The 17,287-nt window shown below is 42.4% G+C and overlaps 1 protein-coding gene across 3 annotated transcripts in view; it reads left to right on the top strand.

Moving 5' to 3' along the window:
• The first annotated feature begins 674 nt into the window (after positions 1-674).
• cemip2 (cell migration inducing hyaluronidase 2) overlaps positions 675-17,287 on the top strand; it is an 89,572-nt gene continuing 72,959 nt past the window's right edge. For 2 of the 3 annotated variants that reach the window (XM_072588162.1, XM_072588180.1), the window contains exon 1: positions 12,927-13,303. The gene's annotated coding sequence lies outside the window, so the exon portion shown is untranslated. Of the gene's footprint in view, positions 937-12,926; positions 13,304-17,287 lie in introns of those variants that run through there. The other variant, XM_072588171.1, reaches the window with a different exon arrangement.

Raw genomic sequence — 17,287 nt, forward strand, 5'->3', positions numbered from 1 at the left:
TATCTACCCAGATTTGCCCTCAGTTTAATGTCTCTTCTGAAAAAGAATGCACCTTTGACAGTGCAGCTTTTCATTGGGACTGCATCAGTATTATCTTGGACTTTGTGCACAAATCTCTGGCTTGACCTCTTGAACTCACAATGTTCTTCACAGAAATGAGAGAGAGCTACTGCCTGAGTTATTGCTGATTTCTTTTACTGATGACCAGCATTCATGCCTTCGCAAAGGCTGTAGGTTAGAAAACTCCCCTAATTTGGTTTCTGCTTAGTTCTGGTACTTCATGGCTCTATTAAGGTAATTAATTGCAGGACAACAATTGTGTGAAAAAAGTGTTTGTGGTCAATGTAAAGTGTTTACTTTGTGATTAGGAGGGGGGGGGGAAATGATTTGCAAGAGGAAGCATTAGTAAAATGCAGGACTCCATCCTGAGTAAGGTGCCCTGTCAGGGGAATGTTATCTGAAGTAAGATCCTGTTGACAGAAATCAGGAACAACATTGAATTATTCTTCTCCAGACCCAAGAGTGGGAGGACTACCGGACACTGTCTTTTCCCCTTTCCCTGTATAAAAAGCAGACAAAAACACCAAAGAAGAAGTTCTGCAGCTTGGATGGGAAGGAGTTGGGAAGATGGGAAGTGTTTATCCCGGCTGAAGTCAGACTTAGTTACATTCCAGGGAGTTCCAACAACAGAACATTAAGTGAGAAGAAGTAAAACAATGCTTTAAAGTGAAGGGCAAAAAAAATACAATTTTGATTTGTAGAGATTTGTTTCGAAAAAGTGAATTGCCGAGATTAAGTTGTTACCATTTAAACACAGGGGAAGTAAGTTGGAAGCCAAGACTGAACTCTTTCTGCTTTCTCCTGAGGAATGATCCATTCCATTCAAGTGCTCAAGTTAACAAGAACAAATTCTGAACAGTCCTCTCTGATCGAAAGGTAAGTCTTTGCAAAGCAAAGAAATTGTCTCTTGCTTCGACATAGGTCAAGACCTTCTGATTTAATTACATTTCATTTCTGAAAGCTTATTTATCTTTCAATTTGCCTGAAAAAATAGGAGATCTTAAACAAGTGTATTTTTATTACTGTTTTACTGTTTGAATTTGGCATTCCTTTGTCGCAATACTTTATGTGGCTCGGTATCAAATTGCTGTTTGATAACATTCCTGTGAAACCCTTTGGGACTTTTACAACATGAAAGGCACTATATAAAAGCACATTGGTGTTGAAAACATTAATCATAATTATTTAAAACTCTGCCTGTGTTTCTTTAGCAGGAAAATTGATTTCCACCCACATACATGTGGAATCCAGATTTTTTTCTCTCTGGTACCAATGAAGCCCACCCAAATTCAAAATCATGAACTAATGTAACTGACTCAATTCCCCCTGAGTCTCATTCTCTAACAGTAATAGGCCTTCCAGGAAACTGTTGGCAATGTTATCCATTGCCGTACAGATCCAGCCTTCTTAGCTTAGTTTATGAGATAAAGTTTATGAAAAATAACCTCGATATTTGTATTCTGAAATGACAGTAAAACTTGCTTTTCTCACATGGAATACGAGCTGGATCTTGAAACCAACAGGTCCAGCAGCAGATTTTCTCAATCCCCTAACTTTGTTTGACTTCAAGAACCAAAACCCAATTCAAACATAAGAAACATTGCCTGGTTTCAGACAAATAGTTTCAGACAGCTCCTTATGTGATATTACCTTGAAGGAAGTGTGGCACAGTATGACATCACAATACTGAAAGGGTTATGAGAATATGTTATAGGAAGGAGGTGTGTATTTTGTTGGATATAGAGGTGAAGGGGTGATCATATTGATATGTTTAAGGTGATTAAATAAACTGATAGGGAGAAATTATTTCCTCTGGGTGGGGAGAGCCGAGATGAAGGAGAGAAACCTCAAAATTAGGGCCAGGTCTTTTAGAAAGCCCTTTTCTCAGCGCTGAAAATTTGGAACTCAAAACATTCTTGAGATTCTGGGTTGAATTGGAAATGTCAATTTGTGGAATTGATAGATTCATATTACAAACAAAGGTTACAGTACCAAGCAGTGTGGATGGAGTTAATAAAGAAACCAGCCATCCTCCAACTGGGTGATGGAACAGGCTGGAAGGGCTGACTACTTTATTCCAATTACTATGTCTCTTTATTTGAATTATCTGATGCAGACATCATCCCAGTTCATCATTCATCAACTGTATTTTGTTTCTTTAAAGCAGGTGACAAGTCATTTCCTATGTTCCTATTTATCTGATCAGTGGCAGTAATGGAGCATAATTAGCTGTCAACAATGAAAAAGTGATAAGGTTAAGTAAGTCTACTTCCATTCCCTGGTCCTTTCGCTGTAAACCTGCAACATTTTCCACTTCAGATAATTATCAAAGTGCTTGAGAGCTTTGTGCTCCTCATTTTTGGGATTGTCCTGCATTCAGGATCGGGGGTGGAATCCTGCCTCATCAGCCTGGACTAGAAGAAAGCCTTTGACAGGATATTGCACAGCTATTGTGGGACATGCTTCCAAAATGGGCTTTGGGAAGGGAATCCACAATTGGATCCAACTGCTGTACAACAGCATCATTAGTGCAGTGTCAATCAATGGGTGGTAACCAAAAGCTGCTTGATCAGATCTGGAATCAGGCAGGGCTTCCCACACTCTCCTGCCTTGTTTGTGTGTTACATAAAACTTTCACCTGAGTCCATCAGGAAAGAGGAGAGCCTGAGAGGGGTGACTATTCCAGACAGTGGAGGCCTGCAGGTCCAAGCCTCCCTGTATATGGATGATGTCACCATTGTCTGCTCGGATCCACTGTCAGTGCACAGACAGTGAGCATCTGCAACCAACTCGAGAGTCAAGGTAAATCGAGGCAAGATCAAGGCCATATTCTTTGGGGATTGATCCTTTATCCCCTTCCCCCTCAGAACAGATTATCTGAAGGTGTTGGGTTTATGGTTTGGAACAGGGAATATGAGGAGTGTATCACCAAGGTGAGGCAGAAAGGTGGTCTTTTCGGAGGACCTCTCTCTCTCCATTGCAGGTAAAAAACCTGGTCGTCAGATGTGAGGTACTCTCTGTTGTTGTACGTGGTGTTGATTTGGCCCATCCCCAGAACCTGTACTGGTGCAGTCACCCAAGCCTTTTTCTACTTCATCTGGAAGTCTCAGATGGACCGTGTCTGCAGGGACACCATGTACAAAACTCTGGACGGGGGAGGTAGAGAACATACCCAACCCAACCCTCTTCCCAATGGACACCTTTGCGTGTAGCTGCATCAAGCTGTGCATAGACAATACGCAAACACGACGTGTCACTATGTACTGACATTCTACTGTCCCCAGTGGTGTGAAGGATGGGACTGGCCTCATCACCGTGAAATGCTCCAAGCAGTTAGACTGTTCTGTATCACCTCTCCTTCATGGAGAAACCTGCAAAGAATAAGCCTTTGACCACAAGTTAAAAACACCTTTGACCACATTTCCATCAGGAAATGGTCAGTATGTAGCATCCTCAAGATCCTGCCGGAGGAGAGGGTGGATCCTGTCAGGTTGTTCCCCGAGCAGACTGTCAAAGTCATTTGGCAGAAAGCTTCATCACCAGAACTTTCCAACAGGCACCGAGACATTGCTTGGTGGTGAGAAGGGCGCTACCCTCCTGTATGCCCGGACTCTGTGCCAACACACGCTGCCCTTGAAGAGGCTGCATGGGTATAGAGACTGTCACACATCTCCTTCTGGAATGTGCCTTTGCAAAGGAAGTCTGGAGAGAATGCATTGGTTTGTGTCGAGTTTCGTCCCAAGCAGCTCTGTGATGCGGGACTCTGTGTTCCACAGTCTGTTTCCCAGGACCCACACTGGGACAAACATAAATTGCACCTAGAAGACCATCAACTTGGTGAAAGATGTTCTTTGATGTGCCTAAGACTTGTTGGTCTTCAGAGCAGACCTTGACTGAGCGTTGAAGACTGGCACTTTCCAAGGTCCAGGACTATGTGCAGAGGGACACATTAAAGTTTGGGGCAACTGCCAAGATATAGTAGGGAAAGAACACTATCTAATGTCTTTCTGTCAAAGTACAATGGGATTCTGTTCAGTTATCGGACCCTCCCAGTACCTCAAATATATATAAAGTCTTATACCAGTGAGAAATGTCTTTTGTTTGTTTTGTTGGATAGAGTCAAACTCTCCATACGCTACTGTACAGGGTAGAACTACTTTAGTGACTATGTACATAAAGATATTTTTATGAATAATGTATATTTTTGAAATAAAGTCCAAGTGCCTACTGAAAGCCAATCAAATCTACTTCAACATCAGTGTCAGAAAATATATTCCAGATCTAACCATTTGCCGTATGAAACAACATTCCTCATATCATTAAGGATTCTTTTGTCAAACACCTTACGTCTGTGTCCTTGGGTTTTTGACATTGTTGCTAATGGCAACAGTTTCTCCCTATTTATTTCTGTTCAGGCTCCTTCTGGCTTTTGAATACCTCTGTCAAGTGACCTCTGAACATTATCTTTACTAAGTAGAATTCCCCATTTCAAGTTGAATCGCTGTTCTATAAATGCTCATCCTAATTTCCTTGTGCATCTGTTAATGCTGCAAAATGTCTCAAGGTGTTTCCCAGGAGTGTGACTACCCAGTAAAATTTAAAGCCGACCGCCATAAGGAGATATCAGAACCGATAATAGTTAACATTTAACACTTAGTTAATGTCTTTCTTCCTGTGGTTCAACACAGATATGAACTTAGCTCTTTCTTTTGGCCCTCTGCAGAAAGGGTGTTAAACCAGACTTGTTTAGTCCACTGTATTGCCGACGTTAAAAGATCTCATTTAATATGAAAGCAAAATATTGTGATTGCTGGAAATCTGAAATAAAAAAACAGAACATAGGTGGTATAGCTGACACTTCATTGCAAAAATGAGTGCACATTGATAAATTCACTGCTATTTAAGAAAACCAGGCTACAAAGCTTACCCGTCTTTAACATCATGTCATCTTAGAATCCTGTCTAAATGAGTGCTACTGTACTCCCAATGCCTTGTGTAGCCTAACATCATTTCATTGTTTATCATGGGAGCATAACACACCTGAAAGCCTCATATTGTAAAAAACCATGAAGAAGAAACAAACACAACCTGCCTTTATACTAACAGGAAGGAAGCACTTGCCTTATGACCAGTAACAAACTTACAGTTAAAATGTGGTCACTTCATTCAACTTATCTCTAATGGAACTGGGTGGGAATTAAGGTGTCTGTATTGTTGCATCTGATATTGCAGCACTCTATTATGCTGAAGGTGATGTTCCTCCTCAGAAAACTGCTACCAGTCTCTCAGCTCTTAAGCCTCCATCATATCCCATCTTTGCCGGCTCCAGTTACACAGAGCACAGCATGCTGGGATTATGCTGCACATTCTGTCTGTGGTGGAGGAGCTGGTGTAACACTGATGTAGCATGGTGGTGCAGTAAGTTGACTGACCACTGCTGACAGGATAGAGAAACTACCTTTGAGACTGTGCTAAAATGGAAGGCAAAGTAGACTAAAGTATTGTGAGCATTTAAGGTCTGTCTGTGGGGACAGAGTGTAAAAATATATGACTAGACAAGATGCTGGAAGCATCCAAATGGCACAGAGAAAGTGAACACTAAGGCAGCATGTGAGATGGCCCCTGGTCCAAGCCATGAGATGGTGCTTGTCCTTGTGCGCAAAGTGTCCTGGCAGCAGCATTGTAATTGAAGGTGCTGGTCTGTTCCAAAGTGCAGCACCCAAGTGAAGGACTCTGTTATAATTGAGTTGGCGATGTGTCATGCATTTGCAGTGATTCTGGTGCATTTCTGATGCCAACCTCTAGGATGGCAGTGTAGGTGGTCATTGCCCATGGACCGTAACCTGACATACCAGGGACACCTGTATAAGATAGGATTCCAAAGGAGGAAGTGGCAGGCTGGATTTGCCAGCAACTGGTTGTGACTTCCAAATAAAATTGTTACCATCTAGATTTTACCTGGTGCATATGAGGTTAGAAAACTACAAATCAATGAGACAAAATTAAGTTCTAGTAGAATGGTAATGCAATCAAATGGCCGCAAGTAAGCTTCTTGTCACACACTGGCCACATTATCCCCTCACTGTTCAAACGTTGAATGCAGGGTCAGACACTTTACTCAACGTAGAGAACCTAATTTTTCCAATCTTGCCATATTTTCCCGACTGGCTCGCCATTATCCACACTGCTCAAGGGCTGGGAAGATTATGCCCAGAGTTACTATTTGATTTCAACATGACACTTGTTTGTCAATAAAGAGAGGTCGAAATGTGTTGGGTTTCTGCTGTTTGAAAAAGGGAGGAGGGTCAGATGGAAGAAAAGGGAAAGTTCTGGGTAGGTTCGAGGGAGCATGAGATTAAATGACAAAGACGTCAAGGAACAAAAGGCAAAGGGGATGTCAATGGTGTGGTAAAGAAACAAGGCATTGATGTACAGTAAGTGTTAATGGTAGAACAAAGGACAGCTTTGTCTGAAGCAAAAAACATGGGGAAAAAGATACAAAGTGGTACTTGGCAAAGAAAAACAAAATGGAGGACAGAGTTCATGGCCTGAACTTGTTGCTTACATTGTTGAATACAGTAGATCTTAAAATCTAAAGATATACCTATTCCTGTATGTTTTGAAATGACTTACTTACATAAGTGATCTTAGTTGTTTACTTCAAAGCTGCTTTACTCAAAGAAATCTTCCAGACTTGAATATGTTTGAATCTTTTAAAGAGTTGGCTTTATTAACCATATCATAAATAATGATTCCTTCTGTTTATTTTGATCATGCTGATGCTGCTCCACTCAGTTATTTCTTATTGATGATACCCAGATATTTGCAGTAGAGGACAAGCTATGCTTGCTGTTCATGGCATTTTGAATCCATCCTTTTTATTTTCAAAAGACTCGTGGCTTCAAGGTAGAAGGGAATTTGATTAGTCACCCATAACTTCCCATGTTGTGACAAAGGTTGGTCAAAGATTTTTCTTCAAGAGGGGGGAGACTTGGGGAAGGGAAAGAGGTGGAGAGGTTTAAGGAGAGAATTCCAGAATTTTGTGCCCAGGCTGTGTTAGAAGATGATGGCGAAATGAAATTCGGGAACGCACAAGTGTAAAGACTCTCAAACACACGACAGCTAACATCTCGATGATTTATGCAGAAACTAACAATCACGTACAAACCTTTTTCACCCATGCCGCCCAAAGTGTCCTCAAAAAGTTCTATTTTTTTCTCTTCCCTCCTGCACTGTCTTACAGTAGTCACTGGTTCTGAAAATAAGGTGCAGTGAGTCTGCTCGGCAATGGTGTCCCTTGGCCCTGGAGGTTTGGGAGCCCTGACGCCGGGGAGCTTGTGTCTAGATAGGCCAGACATTCTGACGCAAGTTGGCCCTTCTCAGCTTCCAGCTCCAAGGGTCGGCGTGGTGGGGGGGTGGGGGGGAAGCAGTAAGGGTGGAGGTGGAGGGTCTGACCACTTGTACAGTATCCTGACTGGAAACTGCTGAGGGGCTTGTATGTGGATCCACGTCTGCCTGGGTAGCTCCTGGCGTTGCCCTGTCTCCTTATGAGGATGGGGTACCTAAACTGGGGTTAGGTTTCCATGTGTCCCTGTCAGTCCTGAGGGTGATGAAGTGCAGGTTTGTGTACCTTTCCAGCAGCCCCCCAAGGGTCGGGTCAGTGTCTGTATGCAGGTTCTCGCTCCCTCTCTCTGTGGAGTCAGGCAGATGGTAGCAGGATTAGCTGCACTGGGAAATGAGGACACTGCATCCCAGTTGTTTCTCTGCTACTGCCATTCCTCGCTGTACATGAAATCACTGATAGCCAACATCACAGAGTACTCTCTTGCCTGGGGCTGAGCAGTTGCCAGTTTTCCAGCAGTCCTCTGAGAGACAACAGTCTGGATTGTGTCCCCCTGGGCCATCCAAAGAGCTGTCACACTGAGGTGCTCACCAGATTGTGTACTCTCACACTCTATTTAAGGTTCCCACCTTAAGGTGTCAGTATTTGAGGTGGGACAGGCAGGAGCTGCCTTGCTGATGCTTCATCTGAGGCCTCGATTCTCTTTGTCCTCAGAGACCAAGGAAGGATCTTCAGGTGGGGCCAGGCAAGCCTTTGCAGAGGTTGAGGGTGGGCCAGGGAAATCCTGCAAGATGAAAGGAGGAGAGAAGACATCATGACAAGAGGCTAGAAATGGTATGTAATGTTTGAGAGTGACAGTGGGGTTCACATGAGAGTTGCTGTGAAATGAAGCGTGACACTTGTGTGTTTCACGGGACATGGATGCTTCTGCATCTCCTCAGGAATGGTCCTAGTGTTCTCTGAGGGCCAGATTGTCTCCTCATTGGGAGTGAGGACATGGATGTTGGCCGCAGCTCCACCTGTATACACATTCATTGTCCTATCGTGGGTGTTCTCCTGTAATGAACAAAAATGCAATACAGGGAGAACTAGCCATTTGGATGCAGAACTAGCTCAAAGGTAGAAGGTGGTGGTGGGTTGCTTTTCAGACTGGAGGCCTGTGACCAGTGGTGTGCCACAAGGATCGGTGCTGGGTCCACTACTTTTGTTATTTACATAAATGGAGGTTATTTATAAGTTTGCCGATGACACCAAAATTGGAAATGTAGTTGACAGCGAAGAAGGTTACCTCAGAGTACACTGGGATCTTGACCAGATGGGCCAGTGGGCTGAGGAGTGGCAGATGGAGTTTAATTTGGATAAATGTGAGGTGCTGCATTTTGAAAAGGCAAAATCAGAGTAGGAATTATATACTTAATGGTAAGGTGCTGGGGAGTGTCGCTGAACAAAGAGACTTTGGAGTGCAGGTTTATAGGTCCTTGGAGGAGGCTGGTACAATTACAATATTTAAAAGGGATCTGGATGGGTATATGAACAGGAAGGGTTTAGAAGGATATGGGGCCAAGTGTGGGCAAATAGGACTAGATTAGTTTAGGATATCTGGTCGACATGGACAATTTGGACCGAAGGGTCTGTTTCGATGCTGTTTCCCTCTCTGACTCTATTTACAATCTTTACTCTATTTACAATGTTTACTCTATATGTTGGCTCTAGCTTCAAACTTCCCAGTACCTTATACAGTTTGTGTACTCAGGCTGAACACTACCCACAGCCATAGAGAGATTGCAAAATGAGGATGAGAAGCCAAGGTATTGCCTCTCTTCTGCATGGATTATTGAAAGGCAATTAGGAATGTATAAACTGGTCAAATGTTTTTGTTTGCAACCACAGCCAGCATTGTCCTGGTTACTATTCGGCTGACACCTTCTGCACCATCCTAGGTTGATCAAGACAAACAGGGGGGATTTCCCAAACAAAATGGTGGAAAGGACCCAGCCATCAGTGAGCTTGGAAGCCACTCTGATTGACCATATTCTGGGAGGTACCATCACTGACAGAAAACAGAGAGTGGACATAAATGGAGCTTTCTCCAGGTCTATTGCTGATGATACAAAACCAGGCAGGATCGTGAGTGGTGAGGAGGAGGCAAGGAGGCTTCAAAGTAATTTAGACAAGTTGAGCGAGTGGACAAACACATGGGAGATGCAGGACAATGTGTCTAAATGTGAAGTTATACACTATTAAATACTGTTAAAATGGTGATATATGAGGAAATGTAAAGGGATTTGGGTGTCCTAGTTTACCAGTCAACTGGTGTAGCAAGCAATTACAAAGGCAAATGGAATAGAAGATTAGACTCAATAATCAGGACCATGAAAGTGGTATTGATTGTTGTAAAACCATATCTGGTTCACTAACATCCTAACAGAGGTGAGGTGAGAGTGTCTGCCCTTGACATTGAGGTCACATTTGACGGAGTGTGGTATCAAGGACCCCAGCAATACTGGAGTCATTAGGAGAAAACTATGTAGTGGTTGGAGTCATGCTTGGCATAAAGCAAGATGGTTGTGGTTGTTGGAGGTCAGTCATCTCAGCTCCAGGACATCACTGCAGGAGTTCCTTAGGTTAGTGTCCTAGGCCCAACCATCATCAGCTGCTTCATCAATGATCTTCCCTTTATTAGAAGGTTACAAGAGGGGATGTTTAATGATTGCAGAATCTAACCATTGCTACAAGACATTCAATGGCAAGTAACAGGTAATAGTCCAACAGGTTTATTTGGAAGTACTAGTTTTCAGAGTGCTGTTCCTTCATCAGGTGGTTGTGGAGTGTAAGATTGTAAGACACAGAATTTAAAGCAAAACGTTTGCTATAAATTCTGTGTCTTGTGATCTTATACTCCACAACCACCTGATTAAGGAGCAGCCCTCCGAAAGCTAGTGCTTCCAAATAAACGTGTTGAACTATAACCTGGTGTTGTGTGATTTTTAACTTTGTACACCCCAGTCCAACACCGGCATCTCCAAATAATGGCATTAACATTACTGAATACCACACCATCAACATTCTGGGGCTTATCATCAACCACAAAATGAACTGAACTAACCACATAAATACTGTTGGTACAAGTACAAGTCAGAGGCTAGGAGTCCGAGCAGTGAGTAGCTCACCTCCTTACTCTCCAAAGCCTGTCTGACTTCTATAAGGTGGAAACGTGTGATGCTGGAAAAGCACAACATATCAGGCAGCATCCGAGGAGTAGGAAAATTGATATTTCAGGCAAAGGGCCTTCATCAGGAATATCCTAGAATGAAGGGTTTATGCCTGAAATGTCGATTCTCATGCTGCTTAGATGCTGCCTGACCTGCTGTGCTTTTCCAGCACCACACTTTTCAACTCTGATCTCCAGCATCTGCAGTCCTCACTTTTTTCTGGTCTTCTACAAGGCACAAGTCAAGATTGTGATGGAACATTCCTCTGTTTCCTGGATAGTGCAGCTTCAATCACATTCAAGATTATTGACACCACCCAAATCAAAGCAGCCTGCTTGATTAGCACCATATTTACAGACATCCCTTCCCTCCACCATCAATGCTCAGTAGCAGCAGTATACACTATCTACAAGATGCACTGCAAAAAGTCATCAATGCTCCTTGGACAGAACGTCCCAAATGCCTAAGCACTTACACCCAGAAAGGCAAAGGCAGCAGATACATAGGAACACCATCACCTGTAAAATCCTCTGATATGGAAATATATTGCTGTTCCTACTATATCATTTGGGTCAAAATCCTTGAATTCTCTCCAATAGCGTTTACTTAGATCAAATCAATTGCAGGAGACCAGCTCTCCATCACATTCTCAAAGGTAACTAAGGATGGGCAATAAATGCTGGCCCAGTCAACAATTCCCACATCCCGTGAGTGAATCTTTTAAATCCTTTAGGGAATGAAATCTACCATTAAACATGATCTGAGCTACATGTGACTTCAGACCTGCAAAAAAAAAAGGTTAAGTGCTAAGTGTCCTTTGAACTTGTTGAGCTCACCACTCAGTTTGAAGGTAACTATGGATTGACAATAAATATTGACCTTTTCAGTAACACCCTTGCCTCATGAAGGAACAAATTAAAAAAAAACCCTCCTAGAAACAGCAATGTGACAATCACCAGGTTATGCTTTACAGACATTTAGGTTTAGGGCTAAATATTGGCCAGGACACAGGGAAGAAATCCCTAACCATCTTCAATTAAGGTTATGGGATCTTTCATCTCCAGTTGAGAGGACAGATGGGACATTGCATCCATAAGACAGCACCTCTGATAATGGGAGCAATAGCCAAGATTTTGTGCTATTGACTTGCTAGCTCTGATTTGGAAGGTTCTTGTTGTAATTTCCATACCAACACTCGAGGACAAACGTGAATGCTGTGGAGTAGGATTGCTGCATTGCCATCTTTCAGTTTCTGTGTTAATAGAGCTCCGTCCCCCTCCTTGGATTGATTCTCAACCTGTATCGTGGCATTAGGAGCACAACTTCCATTGTCATCAAGTCCTAGTGTGGGACTTGAACCCAAAGCCTCCAGGTTTAGAAACAGGCAACAGAACCCACTACACTAACATGTCCTCCAAAACATCAAGCTGTACTGGCATTGGAAGCTGTCCAGAGAAAGTTCATGTGGTATGGAGGGACTGTTTTATAAGGAGAAGTTGAGTAGGTTGGGCCTGTACTCATTGAAATATCGAAGAATGTAAGGTGACCTTATTGAAACATACAATATCCTTAGAAGACTTGACAGGGTAGATACAGAAAGGCTGTTTCCCCTTTTGGGACAGTCTAGAACCAGAGGATATAATCTCAGAATAAAGGATTGTATATTTGAGAGAAAGAGAGAGAGGAAGAGGAATTTCTTCTGTCAGATGGTAGTGAGTCAGTGGAATTTCTCCAAAGGGAGCTGTTGAGGCTGGGTCATGAAGTATATTCAAGGATGGACAGCATTAACCAGTAAGGAAATCAAAAGTTTTGTTTTTAAATCATAAGCGGGATGTGGGCATTGCTGGCTGGGTCAGCATTCATTGCCCTTCAGAAGGAGGATTATGGAGAAAAGGCAGAAAAGTGTGGTTTAGGATTATTAGATCAGCCATGACCTCATTAAGTGACAGAGCGGGTTGAATGGTCTATTTCTGCTCCTTTCGCTTCATTGGCTGCGAGGCTTTAGAGAGGTGTAGTATTTGTGACGGCTACTATATAAATGCAACTCTTTCACATCTAGTTTTTACAGTTGTTTTAAATAAACTAAACCGACTTTGTTGAAAATTTCAACTAAAAAGCAATTGGAAATAATAAAATTCACATTTTCGAGACGGCCGCACAAAATGGGGTAAAGGGAAGATGTGTGAACAAGGCTGGTTTTCTTTAGATCTCCATTAGAGGTCGTCTATTACACACTTGTAGTTGTAAAGCTGAAGAGGGGAAAAAGACATTTACAACTCTTTAGAGAGAGAGAGAGAGAGAGAGAAAGTTGATGACGCTGGAGTAAAACTCCACCTTATTCCTGTCGCCGATTTAACCCAATCTGAGCACCATTCACTTCCTTTTTTTTCTGAGCACCGTCGCTGATTCAGTGAGTGGAGCAGGAAAGGAAGCTTTGGGGGGGGTTTCCTTGCGAATGGAAAGCTGCTGAGACACAACGGGGAGCAGGGCTTTAGGCTTCAGCTTGTAATGTAGTCGCTGCAAATAACAGCATCAGAGACGGTCCAGTCCCCAAGTCAGCAGTGGGCAAGATGCTACAAGCGATGTCCCAACCATGATGACTGCTAACTCCTTGGACACCCCGTAACATTCATCTCCTGCGTCTGCCTGTTTTTTTTTGTTTAAACAGCTGTACGTTATAAAACAAAAGGTAAGGAATATTGCTCCCATCGCTGAATAACTTCGCTCAGGGTGTTGTTTTTTTTCCCAAATGGGTTTGCTTCACAGATACAAGGTAGGAGCCAGGACCTCTTCCTGTGCAGAAGGAGGGTCGTTCTTTTTAATAAGTGAGAGTAAAGACCGGCTTCTCGCTCCCAGAATGAGGCCGGGCTGTAAGGAGGATAGTTCTGAAGCTTAAGGAAGCCCACGTTTAATTCCTCTTCACTAAACCCCTATTGTTCCTTCTCAGCTGTAATGTTGCCCATCCCCCCCATCCATTGACAATCTGACAAGTCATTCAACAACTAGAGAAACACTTAGTGGCAGCCAGGGTCAGACACTGATTTCGTGTCATTGGCTGGAAGAGAGTGATAAGGAAGATTTAAAAAACACACACACACAATAGTTGCTAGAATCTGGAATTCAATGGAAGCAAGTTTCAATGGTTACTTTCAAAAGAGCTTTGGATGTTTGCAAGCTATAGGGAAAGGGCAAGTAAGTGAATTTGAGACAACTCTGGATAAAGTGTCCTGATCTTGCAGTGTTGGCTCTGCCTCCATTAGTAGCACACTTGCCTATCAGTCAAAATATTTTTGATTCCAGTCCCAGGGCAGTGCTGAGAATGTGCACTGGGACGGGAACCAAATGCACTGTGAGAATGGTGTAAAAATGAGCCTTACCCCGCTTGCATTCCCAGAATTCCAGCATGCTATTTTGAAAAAGGACAGGGAAAATTCTCCCCAGTAACCCGGCCAATTTTTGCCCCTTCACCAGTATCTCAAAAACAATGTAATTAGCACAATGCCATTTATGGGATCTTTCTGTGCACAGAGGGTGCCCGCCCCAGTTCCTAGACTAAACTATTTTGACACCCTGAGATTGGAAAAATGCTGTATGAATGCTGAGAGCAGTTGGTGGAGCTGATACATTTGTGTGCTAACCCAAGGGAGGGGTAAGGATGGAAGTGTGGTTTTTAAAAGGGGTTCCTGCTCACTGTCCAATGAGATCTGTGTGAGTGTGGCAGTTGGAGGAGAACAAGATCAGGGCCGGTTGTGATAATTAAAACAGAGCATGCTGGAAATCATCCAGTTGTGCAGCCTGTGTGGAGAGAGAAGGACAATTGATGCATCATTCAATAATCTTTCATCAGATGTGATAATGTCCAGCACTGAAATATTGTTTAGAGACTCAGTCAAAGAATGACCATGTTTTTTAGTAAGCTCTAAATGAGGTGAAGATATAAACATGTAATTCATTGTAGAAAGCAGAACTTCATTTAAATGTTTTGAAGATAAAAAGATAAGCAAATCTAACTGGTATCAAATATCTTGAATGATATAATTGTCCATATCTCTCTCAGTTAGAAACTTAAGAATTGCATTAGCTGAATATTTGGATTCAGTGTCACTGGACACTCCTGCCCGTTGTCTCTATTCCATAAGGTTGGGAGTGAGTGATGATGCAAGTAAAACAAGTAACGACAACATATGACAATCATAAATAATTTAAGAAAATAATGTGCATTGAGTGTCTAGAGTATCTTGACAGATCATGACAATGAAACTTCATATTTCATGGCCTGTTCATTATAATCTCACACATGGTCCCATGCACACTGTTTCTACCTTGTGGTAAGAAGCTTGAATTAAAATCACTGACACAAAGTCCATTACAATGGAACAAGATGATTGCTTTAACAAGTGACATGTGAATTAACAGAATATAACTTCAAGTGTATGTTGATCTGTTATGCAAACCTTTTATTTTATAAACTGGAAGGTATACAGCATTCCATTATAACCAGTTGGTGGACTAAATTTACTTTCTGTGTGAGCAAACTCGTGCAATTATTTAAACTTAATCTTTTCAGAGTTTTTAATCTGTTCCTTCTCTCCCGTGCTCTCGCTGTCTGTCACTGTTTCTACTCCAAGCTTCTGCTGGCTGCCTCCCCCAGATTGACTCAAACACCAGAGCCTTGACCTCTGACCCTACCTCAGCTTTTTCACTCTTTCTCTCATGTCAGTGATTATTCCTTAAGCAATCAAAGGGACCTGCTGTTTACCTCCTGGGTATTGATTCCTGTGGTCCTCACATGAATGAAGCCAATCTCAACATTAAATGAATGAGTGTATTAACAAATTTAGCTGTGAATATATAAGGTGCAGGTGAGGCCATATGTACTGTGTGCAATTTTGGTCTCCTTCCTTGAAAGTATATAACAACATTGGAGACAAGGTTCATTTAACTGAAATCTGGGATAGGGCATGGTTATCTTAAGACAAAAGATTGAACAGGTTAGGTCTGTTTGTCCAAGCTTTTGGTCACTTGTTTAAAGTCTCCCTTACTAGTTATGGTGTTAAATTTTGTATGAGATTGCTCTGTGCTATAAATTCTACACAACTGCAGATTTGTTATTGTTAGCATCAGCAACTTGAGTTAAATGTTTCCTATGTCGAATAGTCAATAAGGTTAAAATATAACATATCATCTAGGTTCTTTACCAGAAGATGTGGTTTCTATTTAGGTTATATTCCCTACAGTATGGAAACAGGCCCTTTGGCCCAACAAGTCCACATCAATCCTCCGAAGAGTAACCCACCCAGACCCATTCCCCTACTCTGTATTTATGCCTGACTAATGCATCTAACATTATGGGCAATTTTTTAGCATGGTCAATTCACCTAACCTGCACATCTTTGGACTGTGGGAGGAAACCCACACAGGAGAATGTGCAAACTCCACACAGTCGGCTGAGGTTGGAATTGAACCAGGGTCTCTGCTGCTGTGAGGCAGCAGTGCTAACCACTGAGCCACCATGCCACCCCAAACAACAATGTTCTGTACACAACAGATCAAGGGATTAATTAGGCATGTCTGAAATGGGTGGGGTGGATGGTAAATGAAGGGCTGGTTAGCAGTGGCTTATGTGTACCCCTTGCATCAACTGATCAGTGCAGGAAATCTTGTAATCTCTATTTGCCATTTGTTAGGGAAAGAGTTTCCATTTACTTACAATAACTGCTGGGTATTTTTTCTGTCTATCTTTTCATACAGTCTCCATTACTGAGTTTGAGTAACGGGCTTCCACTGGATGAGTCTCTGTTTATCAGGAAAGGCCAACAAATGGTTTGACATAGCCTTTTGCAGGGACTTCTGCTGTTCCTACCATCTGCCAGTCAGTGCATAGGAAAGATTTAAGGTTGAAAGTCAACCTGTGTGGCTATATTACAAATGTATCCTCTATGGTCAACAAGTCCTAACATGGGACTTGAGCCCAGAGTTCTCTAGCCTAGAAGTATGGATGCAAGAGTTTCTGCATGGCTACCAATCGGCTTTATTAAATATTTCTCTTCAATTTTCTATTAACTCCTTCTGTATGCTGAGTTAAGGAAACAACGATATCTGGCCCTTGAGCTCTGTTAAATAACCAGTATTATATTTTAGGCCCACACTTTGCCTGTGAGACATTTTTCTTAATTTAACCTATTTTCTAATCAATCTGTTCAGCGATGTTATTATACACCTCTGGATCAGGTGGCACTTGAACCTGAGTCTCTCAGTCCAGGGTTAGGGACACTACCACTGCACCACATGTGAGACTTTATAATAAGTATGTTGCAGAGTATTTGTCCACTGCTCGTTAGAGTGGGCAGGCAGGCAAGATGTGCTGCTGTTTCTCCTGCCTCATCTGAGATAAGCTAATATTGTAGATGGTCCAATGAATCTGAAGCAGAGCTACTGTACAGAGTTGAACCTATTTACCCAAGGAAGGATCATAGAATCATAAAATCCCTACAGTGTGGAAACAGCTTTTTTGGCCCAACAAGTCCACACCGACCCTCCAAAGAATAACCCATACCCATTCCTCTACATTTACCCCTGACTAATCCACCTGACCTACACATCCTTGAACACTATGGGCAATTTAGCATGGCCAGTTCATTCAATCTGCACATCTTTGGATTGTGGGAGGAAA

Source organism: Chiloscyllium punctatum, chromosome 2, assembly GCF_047496795.1.
Source record: "Chiloscyllium punctatum isolate Juve2018m chromosome 2, sChiPun1.3, whole genome shotgun sequence".
In the NCBI taxonomy this organism is placed as follows: Eukaryota; Metazoa; Chordata; class Chondrichthyes; order Orectolobiformes; family Hemiscylliidae; genus Chiloscyllium; species Chiloscyllium punctatum.